The sequence below is a fragment of the Martes martes genome (assembly GCF_963455335.1).
Source record: "Martes martes genome assembly, chromosome: 16".
Taxonomy (NCBI): Eukaryota; Metazoa; Chordata; class Mammalia; order Carnivora; family Mustelidae; genus Martes; species Martes martes.
The window spans coordinates 587797-600446 of NC_137904.1; positions in this window are offsets into that span (position 1 = coordinate 587797).

Below are 12650 nucleotides of genomic sequence, written 5' to 3' on the forward strand. Positions count from 1 at the left end.
GTCTGCGAACAGGAATGATGACAACACATACCCTGAGGCACAGTTTTGTGAGTGAAAAGAGAGACTGTGTGAGAGGTGTCCAAGGGCAGGAGACGGGAGGGGATGCCTCGAGGAGAGGATTCCAGTGGTCAGCTCCGAGCACCATCTTTGCCGGGCGTTGTTCTCTCAAGGGATCGCTATGCTCGGGACAGTGATGTCATGACGGAGGCATTTCACTTCCCAGACAGAAATTACATGGTGCCGTTGTGCATACTTCTCGGTGGTGCCTTGGGAAGGATCCTGTGGTCAGAGTGGACCTGAGTCCTGGGAGACATGATCATCGAGATTGCTGCCTCCCCAAGTGCCGTGTGTTTGGGTGGGAGTTGGTTGTTCCAACCACATGCAATTGTATCAAATGAGTAGTCTCTGCATGGGGTTCAGGGCCTGGGATATCTGTGTTTGTGTTCGGGGCCGACTCCGGGCCGGCTGGGCAGTAGAGGCAGGGGATGTCCTGTTGGGTCCTGCTTGGCTGGTGTGCAAGGGCGGGGAAGCTTGTCATTAAGCTCATGGGTGAGAGGCTCCAGGCACCGTGGCCCCTGTGCCTGCCCCTCCTGTCCTCCCGTCTGAGGTCCGTCTTCACGCACTCACTAAAGCACCTGCAAACAGTGATCCCAGCTCCCCTCCTTGTCCCCGCTCGGACATTTTCCCAGGGCCCAAAGGGGGCATCTCAGGGTCAGTGTTCGGGGGTCTTTGATCTCAATCCATAGAACAGCCACGTCGGGGGCTGCCGAACGCGGGGTCACAGGGCTCAAGACAAGTGACCGCGCGTTTCCAATCTTTAGCTGTCACATGTCTGGGGCGTTGAAAGAGGAAAAACCCATACCCCGAGCCTCTCCGGACGACCCGAAATAGGGCGCACCTGCTGGCCATGAGCCAGATGGCAGGAAGAGATAAGACGGGCAGCACCGGAGCTGGCCGGAGATGGCGTCACAGAGCAGAGGGCACGGTCGGGGCTGAATGACTCCCCGATCCCAGTTTGCTTTACAAGATACAGTAGACAGGGGCTGGGCCGCAGTATTTCCCCCTTTATTTTACTTATGAATTGATTTGACAGACGAATGGCCTAAAAGCTCCTGGTTCAGGGACGATACGGTCTCATAAAATCAAGTCTCTGCTCCCGGAGACCTCGCAGGCTGCAGAAGCGAAGCCTAAAGGAAAAGGACGCACTTGAACGTGGTAAGTACCGAGATGTGATCTCGTGGTGGAGGGGAGCGGGGGTGCGGCCCGGGTCGGCGGCGGCGGCCAGGTCGGACTGACCGGGGCAGCTGTGTGCGGCGGGTGTGTGTGTGCACGCGGGCTCGCCGGGGGGAGGTGGGAGGCCACAGACAGGAGGCGGGCGTGTGGGAGGGAAATAGGGCAGGGCCCTGGGGCAGATCCACACCCCGGGGCGGTCGGTCTGCGTCTGGGGAAGAGAGAGCCCGGCTCACGCAGCTGTGAGGGCGTTTGCAGATGTGGTTAAGTTAAGGGTGTGGGGATAGGAGACGGGGACAGGACTTGGTGGGGACATGGGACCCCCCGAGTCCCCGGGGGAGGAGCCCCGCGCACATTCCCGACCTCCAGAGAGGAAGAGAACAAACGGTCCGTTGTTTTCAACGATGAATTCTCCAGTGACGTGTTACAGGACCCACGGGACCCTAATCCAGTTATAATATACATTTTTGACTTTCCTTGGACTAAGTAGGTCTGACATCGTATCCCTTGACGTGAAAGGCAGAAGCCGAGCCACCCTGGGGGACGGTTTGCTGTCCCTGCCCTCCCGTCCTGCGTCCCCAACTGGTCACGGCGCCTCCGGGCTGCGTGGGCCGCCCTTCCACAGTTTCCCCTTCCCCTGGGCTCGCGGCAGGTTCATGGTCATGCCTGGGTGTCGTTTTCCTCATATGTACCCTGTTAGGGCTTTGCCCAGCTTCTCGTATCTTCACATTGACGTCTTCTGCAGACATTTCCTCGATTTCAGACGTTTCTCGAGTTTTAGACTTTTCCCTTATTTTTTTTGTTTAACTTGTTTCCGTTGATCTGCTGAGATTTCCTAGCTGCTCGTCTGTTACAGACGCTCGTCCTCCGTGCTGTTGTGCACGGCGACCGCGGCTGTTTTCAAATCCCCTGCGAGTTGCCCGCGGGTGGTCTTGCCGGTGGACTCCGCGGACGGGCTTTCTTGTGGGAGTGGGTCCCGCCCGCTGGCTTCTTCGCTAGTCGAGCAGCTTGGGAGGGAACCTCGGACACTGACTATTATGTGTACAGATCCGGATTCTCTGATACTGTCTGAAAAGCACCGCGTGGGGGTGTGTGTCTCTAAGCAGGCACTTAACTGATCGGACGTAAATTTGGACTTTGAATCCCAAACCGCAGCGCCGGTCTTCCTGTGTGGCTGTTTACACGGGTCTCGTGTCCGCAGTTCACGGTCATCCGGGGATCTGGACAGAATTTATTGGCAGAATTTAAGTCCCTTTCTCTCTCACACTCTCCTCTCGCCGATTCCCCCATCACTTTCCAGCCTCCTTCAGACCAGAAAGACTGGCTTTTCTCCCGGCTGTAGGTGCCCTGCCTATCCCAAACGCTGAGGAAATGGAAACCGCCCCCGACCCCGTTCTCTTCTCCCGGGTGATGACGGACGTCGGGCTCCGTCTAAGCGTTCGGTGGTTTTCTTGCTGTCCCTTCAGCGCCTTCAGGGAGGTTGTAAAACAATGATCGGTTTTTGTTTTTCCCCAAATTTGTACTTAATGCGTGAAGGAACGGCCACCGCATCCACCACTTGGCGGCATTGGAAGTGGGAACACCCCCGCCTCCGTCTTGAGGTCTCCACCGGTGTTGTCTTGTCCCTTTTTAAAATTCATCATTTCCCTGATTTATTATTACCTTGCGTTTATTTTTATGGATGTATCGCTGGCACGCAGTGTTACGCACAGCCGCAGGGGTACACGTCCATGGGGGTGAGATTCGACAGGGCTGGAGGGTGCACTAGACTCACCCCAGGCCGGCTGTCCTGCCCCCACCCCCGCCCGCCCGCACAGGACGCTCTTCCCGCTCCAGCGCCCGCAGACCGACTGCGTGGAGGACAGAGGGACGGACTGGAGGCGAGTCCCGGAGCGGCGGTCGTGTGCGCCGCTGGGGAACGGGCAGAGGCTGATGGCGGGCGTTGACTTGTGCTGGGACCATCTGCGCGGGGCTGCTCTAGTTCCTTCCTGGGGGGCTCTCCGCCTGCGAGGTGGCAGAAGGGGGCCGGGAGAGCAGCAGAGGCGGCACACAGCCGCGACGACGGCCGCGAGGACGGCCGCGAGGATGCCCGGGAACGGCCAGAGTGGAAACGTTGCCGGGAGGATGGACCCCGTCATCTCTCATCCTGGGGACACGTGCAGGAACGTTGGGCCGTTGGCGGGAAAAGGAAGGCAACGCAAAGCAGACCGCACCGCCTCATTCCCCCTCGACGGTAGCCTCGTTGGTGGGAAGGAAGCCCCGGTGTTCAGAGGGGTCGAGGAATCAAGGGGTCAGGGGGTGTGGAGGGAGAACTCCGCTGTCGCTCCCGCCAGCCCCGCTCCGGGCCGTCCGCGCCCTCCCAGGGCAGCCGGAGAGCCCCGCACAGCCGACTTCCAGAGGCGGTCGCACACCGGCCCCGGGGTGGCGAGCGGGGACGCCACCGCCCTGCGCGGGTTCCCTTCCTTTGAGATTCCCTCTTGATGGTTCTTCGTACCTTTATGTTCAGGGCGCTGTTCCCTTTTGGTTAAAATTAAGCAAAGCCAGATTATTTATTTACTCACGTCCTGTAAAAGACAGCTGAGATCTTGCTGATAGCTTCTCTGTTGTCCTTGTATTTTATTATTTTGTTTTATTCTATTTTATTTTTACTAACGTTCCTAAGCGGAGACTCGACCTTACAGGTTGCCTTTCTATTTTAAATAAAATTAGCTCTTTCTGGGGGCACTTTGGCCTTTGTTTGTGGGACACGTGACCTTTAAAAATTTTTTAATTTAAATTCAATCAATTAACATGGAGTGTGTTATTAGGTTCAGAGGCAGAGGTCCATGACTCATCAGTTGTACATCACACCCGGTGCTCTTTCCATCAAGCGCCCTCCTCAGTGCCCAGCGCCCCGTTACCCGTTTCCCCTCCCCCTCCTATCCGGCAGCCCTCAGTTTTCCCCATGATTAAGAGTCTCTTATGGTTTTCCTCGCTCTCTGGTTTCATCTTGTTTTCTTTTTTCCTCTCTTCCCCTATGCTCCTCTGTCTTGTTTCTTAAATTCAACATGAGAGAGATCATAGGGTGACGGTCTTTCCGATCAACTTATTTCACTTATAGCAAGATTTCGTTCTTTTTTTTTTTTTTTTAAAGATTTTATTTATTTATTTGACAGACAGAGATCACAAGTAGGCAGAGAGGCAGGCAGAGAGAGAGGAGGAAGCAGGCTCCCTGCCAAGCAGAGAGCCCGATGCGGGGCTCGATCCCAGGACCCTGGGATCATGACCTGAGCCGAAGGCAGAGGCTTTAACCCACTGAGCCACCCAGGCGCCCCAAGATTTCGTTCTTTAGGATGACTGCGTAGTACTCCAGTGCGTGTGCGTGTGCGCGTGCGTGTGTGCGTGTGCGTGTGTATCCACATCTATCTAATACCACACCTTTATCCATTCATCTGTCGATGGACATCTGGGCTCTTTCCATAGTCTGGCTACTGTGGACACTGCTGCTATAAACATTGGTATCCAGGGGCCCCTTCGGATCACTACATTTGCATCTTTGGGGTAAAGACCCAGTAAAGCATTTGCAGAGCACCAGGGACAAGAAGAGCCCCCGTGGGTTTCCAGGGAGGAAAAAAACATCAGGTTTCCCAAAAATAATCAAGAGCAAGAATGGGTTTACGATTTTTGAAAAAAACACTGGAAATTAAGACAGAGGAGAAAATTTTTCTATGTGTCTGAGGGAAAGCGGTTTTCAGCATGGAATTCTTCCTGCGGCCAAACCGCTAATTAAGGCCGGGTGTCGTGTGCACACCCGTGGGATGCCCATTAGGGGCTCTGATAGGGCTCCCACCTAGGCCACCCGAGATACGAACCTAGAGCTCAGGGGGAGATGGATGAACTGGGGAAGGAACCCAGCCCTGGGGGTCCTGCATGGTCCGAGCTTCCCAGGAACTAGCAGCCGGAGGACTAGAGCCAGAGGACGAGCCTCCCGGGAGGTGAGAGGAAGGCCAGAGAGTGGGGTGTCCTGGGAGGGTGTGGGGCTGGAGGACAGAGAGGACAGAGAGCTCAGAAGCGGGGTGTCCAGGAGGTGGGGGGGCATCTGTAGGACAGAGCTCGGTAACGGCCGGTGCTGCCAGGAGCGCATCCAGCCCAGGGCGGAGGCCTGGCCACTGGGACCAGGGACAGGGGACCGCTGGTCACTTGGTCTCAGCATAGTTATGGCAACAGACGCTGCCCTGGCGTGGATTTAAGAGAGGCAGGAGAGGCTGTGGGCAGCAAGTGTAGACGACTGGGTCTAGGTCTGTGTTCTCAGAAGGCAGAAGTGCGGCTACCCCTCCAGGAAGCTGGGGAAAAGCAGGCTCTGTGCAAGGACGGCGGTGGCAGCGGTGGTACCGAGTTCACTGCGGGGAGGGAAGGGTCGTTCTGGGCGCCCAAATATCACGGGCCCTCGGTGCCCCATCCCCACTACGCATATGTCACCGGGGATTCGGAACGGCTTCCTTCACAGAAAGAACTCTCTGGGGCATCCTCGGCCATGACACGCACCGCACCGTTAACGCTCCCATCTTCCCGGGGAAAGGTGCCGGCCCGTCTCTCCCGCAGGCCACGGGAGAGGGAAGACAGAGAAGGGGACTCGGGGAAAGAATTCCAGGCCCGTCAGCGAGAAGGGGAGGGGCCAACTTGAGCAAAGGGGAAATCTGACCTCAGGGGCCCAGCCAGGTCTGGGGCTTCTGGCCCGTCCGCGGGTCAAGGCAGCGTTACTGTGTCGTGACACAAAACTTTGGACCCGCCATCCATTTGGAAGAGAGATCAAAGTCCACATTTTAATTCAAACGTCACTGATGTACACAGCGATCAAAACAAACAAAGCTTCTCCAGTCCGGGCCGCTCCCGCCCCCACCAGAGCAAAGCCAGCTTGGGGGTGGGGCGGGGGGAGAAACTTGCAGTAAAGCCAGACATTAGGCGCCCGTACCTCGTCCGGGATGTCGTTTCCCGTGTTTTGTACCCGAGCCTCGATCGGGCTCTTCCGCGGTGAGTGGGCATGCAGGCCCCTTTAAAGATGTTACAAACATTTATTTGGCAACATTTAAAATTCGTGAACAAGGGCAAAGGATAACAAACATCCCTGTATCCAAACCTAGTTAAATAATAAAACACTTCCGACCTGGCGGCGGCTGGTCTCTGAGCACTGGCCGCCTTCCCAGCAGGTCAGAACTAGACCCGATGCCATGTCTCCTCGTCCCAATATTCCTTCTAGGTCTACCACGTCTGTCCGGACCCCAGAGCGTGCCGTATGACATTTAAATGGAATAAATACTGTCGCGCAGTAGGAATTCTATAAGTTCCTGCCTTCGCCAGACGGTGTAAGCTCTCTCCGCGACCCTCATTCACATGCTTGTGTGCCCGGCTGGTCCCTCCTTTTTTTTATTACCGTGTGAAGATTTGTCATGGAGGTACCCCACTGTAGGGGCGCCGGGGTGGCTCAGTCGTTGGCGTCTGACTCTGGATTTTAGCTCAGGTCGTGATGCCAGGGTCCTGGGGTCAAGCTCTGTATTGGGCTCCACGCTCAGTGCAGGGTCAGCTTGGGATTCTCTCTCTCCCTCTGTCACTCTCCCCTCAAAACAAAAACAAACAACAACAACAACAAAATACCCCAATTTATTTATTCACTCTCCTGTGCTTGGATGTTGTGATTTTTCTGCTCTTGCAAACACTTACCATAACTTAAAAAAATTATGTGTCCTTGTACCGATGGGCAAGAGAAGCTTTTTCCTAGGGCGGAGGTCTGCGGACTCCCTTGCTCTGATAGTCCCTAAGATAGTTCCGGAAAAATTATGTTTCTCGTCCCGCATTTTTAACATTGGCAACTAAATTTTTTTTTTAAGATTTTATTTATTTAATTGACAGATCACAAGCAGGCAGAGAGGCAGGCAGAGAGAAGGGGAAGCAGGCTCCCCGCTGAGCAGAGAGCCCGATGCGGGGCTCGATCCCAGGACCCTGAGAACATGACCTGAGCCGAAGACAGAGGCTTAACCCACTGAGCCTCCCAGGCAACCCGGCATCTAAAATTCTTTATCGTAAGTTTAAATATTAGCTTGAATCATATGAATTTGCCATATTTGTAGGTTGGAAAATGGTGGAATATTAACAATGTCATATGGTTCCAACTTACCGTTGCAAAGAAAGTCATGTCTGGTTGTTATAAAAACCATTTAAAAATAAAAAATAAAACTGCTACTTCCCGTTTACTTTTCAAGATGTGGCCAGCGGGCTATAATATCATAGTAATTTAATACTTGCTCTGATCCACTTTAAAAATACTCCAATAAACTCCTCCTTGATAAACCAAAACTTTACATAGATGTTTTTTGTTGTTTGTCTTCTATTTTCATTCTGCTCAGCTCACGAAAACTCTGCTAAGGTAGTTTTCATTTGGAGTGTTCTAGGGTTCTCCCAATTGTATTTTTCTGCAACGAACGATACCTGTGTAAATTGAAACATTAATGTTTTTAAGTTTCTTATGACAGGAAGGCTCTCAGTGTGACAATCCGCTTCTGCTTTGGGTCATGACAACAACAAATATTACTGTTCATTTGACCAACAGAAACTTCATGGAGATTTTGGTAAATACTTATTATAGATAAGAGCTGGGGTTTGATTGCAACGGCAGCACAATACGTCGGACAGGTTTTTACGTCTCCGGTTAGCCCAAGGACGACGGTCGCTTCTTAGTTGCATGAGTCGGGATCCAGCACCGATCGTGTCTGTCTTCGCTGTCGTAGACACGATCTCGGAGCGGCTTTGCTGGTGTAAATGGACAAAGGAGAACAGAACGTTTCTCAAAGCGGCACCTCCAAATTCTGTGAACTTTCCCCCAATGCGCTACAAATCAGGGAATGACTGGTCACGGGCACTTGTTTTCGATGCTGCAGCCGCTGACACTTCGGTTGGGTCTCGTCCAATGGTGTCGACAGCGAAGAGCTGGAAATTACCCGGCTTCATCTTTGGAGTCATTTTCCTGTTCAGTTCGGAGAAGTCTGCCAAAAGGTCTCATTATAGGATTTCCAACTGGTAGTTAAATCTCACCTTCACATACAGGCATCTCCCAAGACTTTCTACGCTGAGAAAGATTTGGGAAAATGACAATATTGCTGACTTCAATCCCTCTGACGGAATAGACCGTGATTTCCCGTTATCGCGTGCTCTCACCGCGCTGGTGTCGAAATGTTGGGGTTACACATAGAACACCGTCAGCTTACGGGAAGCAGCCCCCATACCACCCGACTGGCGAAGTCGGTCTTTACTGTCAAATTAATCACACTTACATTCCATCACAAACAGGTCTGACCCCATTTTGCCTTTGAACATGGACGCTGCCTCGCATGCGCCCGGAGAACCTCTCCCTTCTGAGTTTACGGAACTCTTGGAACTGAGCTCACGCCACTCACGGAAGCTGACCCCGTTTCCACACACCACACTTTTAAAGGTGTCAGGGTAGACCCCGGGTTTGATAATATTGGTCACAGTTACCGTTACTAATTTCCTCCCCCCTGGCCACCCTCGCCTGTAGACGGAGTATGTTCCCCGGCCGCCTGACTTTGGACTTGGCCGAGCCTGGCTCAGGCTCCTTGGGGGTGAGTGTGTGAGATGGGCTGCCCCTGCCACAGGCCCCCTAGCCCTCTCCGTCCTGCTCTCTGCCGCAAGAGGAGCACGTCCCTGGGGGTGTCTCCTTCCTCAGACCGGGTCTCGAATGGGAGAACATGCAACGCGGACCCACGGTCCCGAAGGAGAAGGGTGTGGAGCTGCCCGCAGCCGGGAGCAGAGCCCAGACCACAGACAGCTGGTCTGCAGCCCTCGAGTAAATATTTGTTGCTGCAAACCTAACCTGGGGGAAGTTGACCCACACGCTCTTCGAAGGGCCACACCCAACATTCTGCAAAAAGCCGGCCCTGGCTTTTTAGCAACCAAGGTATGTTTGCAAATAAAACAATGTTTCTAAGTTAATTGTGGAAACAGGTAACACCCTTTCTTGTGACCAGCCCGTTGGAGAAGCCCGACCCGGAGGAATGTTCTAACTGTGCCCAGATGCGGGCAAACAGACTCACAGGGAAATATCCAAAGTGTAGGGAAACCTACTCACCGGCAGCTTCCCCGGGCGTGTCCCAATCTTGCCGGCAACGCCATTTCTTTGCTGTAATATCAGCCGTAAACTGGGAACGGGGATTGGGTGCATCAGTCTCAAGTATTTTTTTATTTACTGCAATTTTAAAAAGATTAAAAAAAAATTTTTTTTAATCTTTTTTAAAAAGATTTTTTTAAACTTTGAAATCGTTGGATTCATAAGGATTTGCAAAATCGTCCAGAGGCTTGCCCAGTGCCACGCTCCAGACGGACCTGGGGCAGCAGTCTGCTCGGCGGGGAGTTTTTAGAAGCGGGAAATCGATGCGGGCGGAACACCACCGGCTCCGCCGCGGACTGTATCTGGATGTGGTGATTTTTATATGCACAATGTGTGCATCAGAGCAGCTCCAGCTCACCTATAGACTCGTGCGTCCATCACCACGATTAGGATACAGAATGTTCCGTCCGCTTTCCAGAGCCACACCCTCCCCCAGCCCCGGTCCCAGCAGCCACGGGTGCGTTCTGCCCCCTCTCAACACTTCTGTTCGTGGTATGTTAAGTAAAGGGAGCAGGGGCGCCTGGGTGGCTCAGTGGGTTAAGGCCTCTGCCTTCGGCTCGGGTCATGATCTCAGGGTCCTGGGATCGAGCCCCGCATCGGGCTCTCTGCTCAGTGGGGGACCTGCTTCCTCCTCTCTCTGTCTGCCTCTCTGCCTACTTGTGATCTTTGTCTGTCAAATAAATAAATAAATAAATAAAAATTAAAAAAAAAATAAGTAAAGGGGGCGATGCCGTAGGTAGCCTTTGAGACAGGTGTGGGTCTTCTCTCCCCGCACCCAACATAATCCCCTTGCGATCGTCCCGCTCTGTTCTTCCTGACTGCAAAACGGTTTCCCACGGTGGGGACCCAGGGCAGGCTGTTCGCCCCCTCACCTGCGGAAGCACAGGTGATGGTTCCTAGCTTGGAGCCATTGTTCATGCAACTGCGGTGCACACATACAATCAGGCTGGTGTGTGACTATGCTCTCCTTTCTCTAGGATAGATCTGCAGGACCGTGATGCTGTTTGTTTTTTTTTAAGATTTTTATTTGTTTACTTGAGAGAGAGAAAGAGGGCATGAGAGGGGAAGGCGGAGGGAGAAGCAGACCCCCTGCTGAGCAGGGAGCCCGAGGCAGGACTCGATGCCGGGACTCCAGGATCATGACCCGAGCTTAAGGCAGACGCCCAACCAGCTGAGCCACCCAGGCGCCCCAGACGCTGGGTTTTACAGTAAGTGTCCAACTTCATACGAGACGGCCACACTCTTTCTGAGACAGAAACAGACCCTTGTTCTGTCCTTGCTGGAAAGGCGGCATGCAGGGCTCAGCATGGCCCCAGGGCTCCGCTCTAAGTTCTGATGCGGCTGTACCTGGGTCTGTGCCATTGAAAAACGTACTCTTTTTGCATGATTTCCGGAGTCCGCTTCCATGAGAAATTGCATCTGTCACCTTTGTGTACCGAAGAGAATTCTCATCTCTCTTTCATTAACACCCCCGTTTCAGTGTATTAGAAATTCACCCACAGGCCGGCAAATTTTCAGGAATTTATATCGCATACAATACCAGCTACTTCGGATCAGAAAGTAACAACTGCAAATTGAAACTGAGATCAAATTGAGGAAACACAAATAAAAATAATAATAAATAAATGCCTCTGAATAAAAAAAAGTAATACCAGTGAGTATACTTTTTCTACCTCAGTTCTAAGACTAAAATTCTATTAAATTATTCAGAAGAGGATAAAAGTTGCATTACACAATTACGGATGACATATCATTATGACTAAATATTCCAAAATAATTTTAATTTTATATCAGTATATGTATATCAGTAACAGCATGTTTTTAGTTAGGGAACTACTTATTTTTATGATCAAGAAATATATTCTAGGGACGCCTGGGTGGCTCAGTGGTTTAAGCCTCTGCCTTCAGCTCAGGTCATGATCTCAGGGTCCTGGGATCGAGCCCCGCATCGGGCTCTCTGCTCAGCAGGGAGCCTGCTTCCTCCTCTCTCTGCCTGTCCCTCTGCCTACTTGTGATCTCTCTCTCTGTGAAATAAAGAAATAAAATCTTTAAAAAAATAAAAAAGAAATATATTCTAATGTTTGAATTCATATTTTGAGGAACATTGTTTTTTAAAAAACTGAAGGAAAAAAAAACCAGAATAGATCTCATGATGGATACTCAAAGCAGATGCATCGTGATACGATGGTCAACACCCGATATAGTTAATCCATTTATTGATAAGTCATCAATACAAGGTATGAATTTACACGTTGCTTTTCATTAATTCTTTTGTTACCATGCAACATAACAGGCCAAAAATGTAAGTTTTTTGTAAGTGGGAGTTTGAAAAAAAAAAAAGTAGAGTACTCTTTTGGTAAATACATTTGCATTTGAAGATCAAACCTTTAGGGAATGCCTGAGTGGCTCAGTCGGTTAAACTTCAGCTCAGGTCATGGTCCCAGGGTCCGGGCATCAATTCCCCAGTCAGGCTCCCTGCTCAGCGGTGAGTCTGTTCCTCCCTCTCCCACTCACTCTCAAATAAAAATCTTCAGACAAATTGAAACTTTATGTTCAACTTTTGAAAATAACTAAAACTCATGAATAAAAAATGAGTAATAATTTCCTTCCTTTATTAGATATTAACATCGAACTGTTCTTAAGTGTTTAACTTATTTATTTCCTTATTTTTGAAGATTTTATTTATTTGTTCCACAGAGAATGACACAGCGAGAGAGGGAACAAAAGCAGGGGGAGTGGGGGAGGGAGAAGCAGGCTTCCCACCTAGCAGGGAGCCTGATGTGGGCCTCGATCCCAGGACCCCGGGATCATGACCCAAGCCCAGGACCCCAGGATCATGACCCAAGCCGAAGGCAGACGCTTAATGACGGAGCCACCAGGGCCCCGTGTTTAGCATATTTAATGAAGGAAAGATCTCTCCACTGCTGAAACTACTTGGTCCAGGCTCTGAGGGCATGCACATGGGGAGGAAGGAAACTTATGCCGGCAGGAGGGGTCTGGGGGACCTTCTTGAGTGGGGGTCACAGGAAAAGTCACGCACCTGATGTAGGAGGTGTTGTTTGGGGTCCCGACGCACCTCCAGGCTGGGAAAGGCTGGGAAAGCAGGGACCTGGGGCTCCAGCTCTGGGGCCGTGACAACTAAGGAGCAGTCTGAGGTTCGGTCACAAGCTGGGTGAGACCCCCCAACACAGAGCTGCAGAATGAGACAGACGGGGCAGGCAGAGGAGAAGGGAGGGAAGAAGAAAGTGACAGAGAAGGTGTT